This window comes from Balaenoptera musculus, chromosome 12 (genome assembly GCF_009873245.2).
Source record: "Balaenoptera musculus isolate JJ_BM4_2016_0621 chromosome 12, mBalMus1.pri.v3, whole genome shotgun sequence".
Classification (NCBI taxonomy): domain Eukaryota; kingdom Metazoa; phylum Chordata; class Mammalia; order Artiodactyla; family Balaenopteridae; genus Balaenoptera; species Balaenoptera musculus.
Window position 1 is genome coordinate 18781487 of NC_045796.1, and position 7173 is coordinate 18788659.

Here is a 7173-nt window from a genome sequence, read left to right on the forward strand (position 1 = left end):
CCCCGCCACACACACACACACACACACACACACCCACACACCACACACCACACATATCTCTATTTCAGGTTTACCAGGAAATCGCATCGGCACTGTCTGTACAAGATATTCGTATATTAAGAATTTGACAAATTCTCACAACTTCCACCTTCATGTTTTAGCCCAGGCCTGAATAATTTTTCATCTGGATTATTACAGTATATCCCAAACTAACCCCCTCTCATCTATTCTAAAAAGAGTGATCAATTTAAAATATGTCTGATTATGTCTGTTCTGTACTCAGCCTCCTCCAGTGGTTTCCTATCTCACTCTGAGTAAAGGTCAAAGTTCTATACAGTGGCCTGTAAAGGCCCTGCAGGGTCCTGTCCCCACTCTCTTCGTCCTTATCTCCTCTCATGCTCCACTGGTTCACTCACCTTAGCCACACTTGCTGTCTTGCTATTCCTTGAACACAGCAGGCGCACTTGTGCCTTAGGGCTTTGCGTTTGTTGTTCCTTTTGCATAAACCAGGAGTCAGCAAATGTTTTCTTTAATGGGCCAGAGAGTAAATATTTTCAGTTCTATGGGTCACATACAGCTTAAGTCACAATGACTCAACACTGCCAATATAGCACAAAAGCTGCCATAGACAATTAACATTGGAGCATGGCTGTGTTTCAATAAAACTTTATTTACATAGACAGGTGGTGGGCTGAATTTAGCCAACCTCTGACCTCTGGCCAATATTTCTCTTTCCCCAGATATTTGTGTGATCCGTTTCCACATTTTACCCCCTCCCTCCCTCCCAAACACACACACACACACACACACACACACACACACACACACACCGATACTTCCCACCTGCACTCCAGACCCCCTTAACCTGTTTTATTTTTCCACCTTTTTGTAAGGGACTTCTAGTTCCTTGTGAATTAATTCTAATATTTTCTCTTATTAATTCTAAAGTGATCATGTTTTAGAGTAGCACAAAACTCTATCTAGCTGTAAGCCCTCATCTTCTCCCACAGAAAGCCTTGGCGTCTCCAGATATAATGGAATGAGTGTTTCTTACACCTGAGTGGAGAATTGGGGTGCTATTCACCTGAAAGGTAGCTTTAGGGGTCATAGAATTTGGAATGAGGGAGTGGGGCTAACCCAAAAATGGAAGCCAAAACAATCCTGGCAGAGCAAAGCCCATTACCTGACACACTATCCATTTATTTGTAAGGGACTTTATTTTCATCTCTGCTGTGCCCCTGGGGCATAGAACAGTTGACTGAGATAGAATGAATCAATGGGCTCTGGGCCAGAAGGCAGGAGTTCCTTCTGGTTTCTAGTATAAGCCAAATAACCCTTTAGCATGTCACTTAACCCCTCAGGTTATAAATGTCCCTTTGTGAAATGGGGAAAAGATAAGACATGCTATAGAGATCAAATCAAACAGTAAATACCAACAAGCCAAAACAAACAAAAAAAAGGTAATAGGAATGTAAGTTTTGTTTGTTAGTACATTACATACTAATCTCTTTTAGGAAAAATATAAGTATGCTTCAAATCAAAGAACTTTGACTTATTCAGAGTTCTAAATGACCAAAGTAGTGTCCTCTTTAGGTCATTTTCTCTGTTTCAAACTTTGTATATAGAGGAAAAAAATTGAAATCTTCAAGAGTTGTTTGAAGATTCATTCTAATTTCCTTTTTTCCCAAACATTCCTTCTTTACCTAAACATCTACTACAGAGATCTGGCAGAGGTGATTATTTGGGCCTCCATTTTGTAATTTAAGAACTAAAAGTTTTCAAATTTTAATCAATTAAATCTAGAGTTATACCACTGACCCATTTGTTTCTCAGTAATTTGATTTACAAGCTGTGATTTATATTTATAGGATTTTTTAAATAGAAAGATCATATGCCAGAATATTATCGTCTAATGTTTATGACTTCTTGTTCCTTGTGAATTAATTCTCATACTTGCTCTTATTAATTCTAAAGTGATCAAGTTTCAGAGAAGCACAAAACTCTACCCAGCTGCAAACCCTCATGTTCTCCCATAGAAAGCCTTGGCCTCTCCAGATCCAGTGGAATGAGCATTTCTTATACCTGGGTGGAGAATTGGGTGCTATTCGCTGGGAAAGTAGCTTCAGGGGTCAGAAAACTTTGAATGAGAGATTGAGGCTAACTGAGAAATGGAAGCCAAAACAATCCTGGCAGAGTGAAGCCCATTTTGCCTGATGCCTCTGAGCACGAATTGTCATGTCCAATTAGCACTCGTAGGATCTGAGATTTTCTTGGCTGCCATACAACTCAGATTGCTGCTTTGGTGGCAGCCAAATAATTATCCAGGAGGATATTTGGGAAAGGGACAGAGATCCCCAAAAGAGCTTATTTAAAACATGATTATTATAGCAGCAGGCACAAAGTTCACAGTGTACAAGAAAGTGAAACTTTCTTCATCTTCAAATGCTAAAATTATTTCCTGACTTGAAGCCCACCCTCCATTTTTTTGAACCTGATGTAGAAAATTAGTCTTGTCACATCAGGTAAACTAAGGGCTTTTTCAACCATAAGCTTGTAAACTCAGTCATTCCAAGGTGTTTGCTTTTTTGTCCCCCTCTCTCAATGCTGCCCTGGTGGAGAAAGAGAAGTGTCAACTTCTCAGCCTTGGTTTGACTTGCCAGGTCTTCAGCACAGGAAATAAATCACAGTCCTTCAAAGGGCAAAGAGATGGTCCTAGGAGGCCAACTCTACTCCCTGCAGATGACAGTCTGCTGAGATGTAGCCATGGACTCAACAGATTTCTAGGGGGGAGTGCCCATGCCATATCCATCTAATATGACCTCCCTTTGTCCAGTTGTGAGACTCAAACCAGGGGACCTTTCTTCAGCCTTCTCATGCCTACTGTCCTGCTATCTTTGTACTTTACTGGCTTCACCAACCAGATGGGGGTGGGTGCTTTCTTTTCTGGGGAGCTTGCAGTTTCCCTGGACCTCATCTAGAACAGAATGTTATTGAACTCAGGTTCAGCTGCTTGCCGTTCGAAAGCCAATACTCGAGAAGCAAGTGTTGGTTGGAAAAGGAAAAGATTGCTTTATTCAGGAGGCCAGCAACCTGGGGAGAAGGCAGACTCATGTCCCAGAACCAACTCTGAAGATTCTGCTCAGCCATGAAAGTTTTTAAAGGGAAAAGGGAAATAATCTTAGTAAATCATTAAGGTAGGGGGTCAGATTCTCACCATCTCCCATTGTGTGCAAACTTGTTGACTTCTTGTGATCTTTCTTTAGATTCTATCTTGTTCACACAGTCTGCTCTCCAGATTACTGAAGGGGAAGCTGGGGAAAAGATCTGTTAATCACTTATTCTTCATTTCTACTTCTTTAATCTAAGAAAAGGATCAACAGGTTATGCGAGGCATTGTGTGGGCAAAATATTTGAAAGGTGTGCTTGGGCCAGAGGTTAGTTAAGCCTGGGGGCATCTCATGTAAAAGTTAGGTAAGATAGGGACTTCCCTGGTGGCGCAGTGGTTAAGAACCTGCCTGCCAATGCAGGGGACATGGGTTTGATCCCTGGTCCAGGAAGATCCCACATGAGTGGAGCACCTAAGCCCGTGCACCACAACTACTGAGCCTGCGCTCTAGAGCCCGTGAGCCACAACTACTGAAGCCCGCGTGCCTAGAGCCCATGCTCTGCAACAAGAGAAGCCACCGCACTGAGAAGCCACAACGAAGAGTAGCCCCCGCTCGCCTCAACTAGAGAAAGGCTGCGTGCAGCAACGAAGACCCAAAGCAGTTAAAATATCAATAAATAAATTAATTAATTTTTTAAAAAATTAGTTAAGATATAGCTTTACTAAAGTGACAAGGCAAAGGGCCTCCTGCAAAGAGCTGCTTCCTGCAAAGAGCTGCTTCCTGCAAAGAGCTGTTTATAAATCCCCACTGTCAGACATGATTCCATTTCTATGGGATTAGGGGTGAAGGTCCATCTTCTGTAACTTCTTCATGCTGACATAGGACACCATATTCTTAGAGTGGAAGATGTCGACGTGGGTCTGCAGCATCTCTTTGCTGACAGTTTTTTTTTTTTTTTTATACTGCAGGTTCTTATTAGTCATCAATTTTATACACATCAGTGTATACATGTCAATCTGCTGACAGTTTTCGTTGCCCGCTTACGTATATGGGCAGAACAAGCCACGGTTATTTTGATGCCCACAAAGATACAGATTATTATGAACAACAGTGTTAATCCCATTCTCTTGAAGCCAGTTCTTGGAATTGTGCTAGCCATAGATTCAGTACTGCTCAGGAGGGAGCAGCTTCTGTCATAGCTATAGTCTGGTCATCATGCAGTTAGCTTTTTCCCTCTGGTGGCAGTTATAGTATCTGTAAGACAACTCAGGAATGTGCATCAGACAGGAATTTAAGATTCTGTGACTGTATTGTCCTAATCATTAACTGCTTGAGCCTGCTCTTTTGTGACTCAGGGGAAGCCTGGGAGACCTCAGCTTTTCTACAAACAAGAGGTAGGGGACACGGAGGGACCTTTGTACTTGGAGGGGCCCTGCAGGGTTCTGCTCAGATTCAAGAAGGCACAGGTTCTCCACTTGTGGATCATCAAACTTAAAGGGAGTGAAGGGAGAAAGAAGATACTTGAGAAGATGGTTATGTTTGTGTGGTGCCCTTCCCCAACTCTGCACTCCATCTGAGGATATGGGAGGAGTAGGGTTCCCCAGGCTTACACCTAACTCTTCAACCCTTCCTTCCTACCCTTCTCATGTCTGTATGGGGAGGGCAGAAAGGACAGACAGAATTCCTTTTTCTTCCCCTCATCACTTTTGTCTGCCTCTTAAATCTTTCTTTTTAAAATTTAAGTTTAAAAATTAAGATGTCTTGTTTGATTGCCAGCAAATTTTTCACAACCTCCCAATGGACCAAACAGGAACCCACCTCTCTGAGCCTAAAAGCAGGACGGTGGTTAGAGGGGCAGACAATGAGTGAGAGAAAAATCATGTTGATTAATACCTCATTTTTCTTATCCTACCATATTTCATTATATTCAACATCCTTGTATTATTATTATTATTACTATTATTATTATTTTGACATACGTTTTTATAAACTCTAGAAAGAAGTCATCAGTTTTATTTTAAAATATTATCATAAAAGTCCCAAGAGTTAGTTACCCACATTCACCTTGGTTTTCTCCTACATACTCTGAAAAGTGTCACACAGTTTTTTTTTTTCTCCCTTTAGGGGAAAACATGTTGACATCCAGATTATCTAAAGTCATGGATTCAAGGTAAGGCAAGGGCTGCTGTCAGCAACATAAGATCACATAACATCCCACACTCCTTTTTGTTAAGAGACCAAGACCCTCTGACATACATTATCAATGTTAGATGACATTGCACAGTGCAGTAGCTTTTATATGAGACCCCAGCTCCTCCACATAACACATCTGAACCTATGCTTCCCTGAAGAATTTAAGCCATCCACCTCTCTAGGTCTTTACTATCCCCCTTGACCTTTACCTAAGGAAAGGAATAGTAGGTATAAATTTCAGAATTTGTGACAAATGAGCATTATTTTTTTTTCTCCACATTTCAATTTCTGTCTCCTGTTCCATTTTTAAAAACTATCACTTTATGTGTTGTTTTAAAACATTTCATCAAGTTTTTATATTCATTTATAACCTGTGGAGATGATTAGAATTTAGGGGTATATTATACCTCATCAGTGAAAATTTCAAGATTCGAAATCAAAGCTTTAAGCAGCATCTATAGCAAATATTCTGTTAATTCACCTTGACTTTGTCTTTCCTCCCAGGTTTAATTAACCATTCTCCAGGAGTCAGTTATCTTTTTCCCAGGTTTTCATTGTATTTCACTTCAATTCACTTGTCCAAGTTTTTAGTTGATTTTCTACCCAAGTACTGGAATAAATGCCATTCCTCCTAATATTTTACTATCTCTGCCTTTGTGATTTTCCTTTGTTGGCACTGATTTTTATTTACTTTTTGTGATTAATGAATTTTCTAAATCAGTAATTTGGAAAATGTTGCATAGACTCTTGATTGCTCACAATCCAAACAACTAGAAAACTCAAAAGACTGTAACAATCCTAAGGTTCAGCATCACAGCTGGTGGTCAGAGTGATGTTGCTGTGATGGTGCCTGATGCTGGTGTCCCCGTAATCAATAATCCATCATTAATTATGTCTTGAAATGTTTTATGTATGGAGGTACTTATTCAAAATGTTAGAAAAAAAACAAAAACCAAATGAAAACAACAAAAATAATAAATATACATGTATCTATTATACTCACTCTAGTTATACACTCTTGAATTGTACCTTCCTTTAGTGAATCTACACTGAATGTCAGCACAGCAAATCAAAATTCTGTTAGGCTGGTTTCCCGCCTCATTGGCTCAGTTCCTCTGTCCTGTTTTACTCCAGATCTTGGCTCAGGCTTTTGTTCTGCCCCAATGGATACATTACATGATTTTCTGCCATTACCTCTGGCTCTGGGATAATGGCACTCCCTTGGGCACAAAGTATGATATTTTTCCACTGATTCCAGCCACCACCACTGTAACTCTGAGGCACAGACTGGCCGCCTCTGCTTCCCCTACTCACTGTTGTGCAACACCAAACCTCCCGACACTGTTCCAGCTGAGTTCATCAGGACAGGGTGGTGAGGAAGAGGGTTAGACCTACGATATATGCAGTAACCTTCCGTTAACCTAAACTTCTCCAAGATATATATACTGTGATCAGAAAATAGACTGTCTCTTACCACAATATAGACTTGTTCGGTTGGTCATTTGTACTATCTACTGTTCCGTTGTGTCTGATTCCAAGATCAGGCTTATCCCGTGCCCGGAGCTGTCCACAAAGGATAGATTCCCTGATGAGCAATGGACTGGGTTGGCTGAACAATTCTATTAACTTGGGGCTTGTGAACCTGAGAATAGGGGTTGTTGAAGTGCGGGCTCAGGAATTTAGTCCTGCTCCAGGCTCAGAAACACTTTCCCTTTCTGTCATTGAACTGCCTTTCTACTTAAGAATTTCAAAAGCTTAGCATAGTTGAATTCTAAGCTGATGCCAAGATACTTTGTTATGCCAACAAGAAAAAACATCAAGAAAAGGAAGAATAATGTTCAGTGACTGAACCTGAAATGAATGCAGATGATAT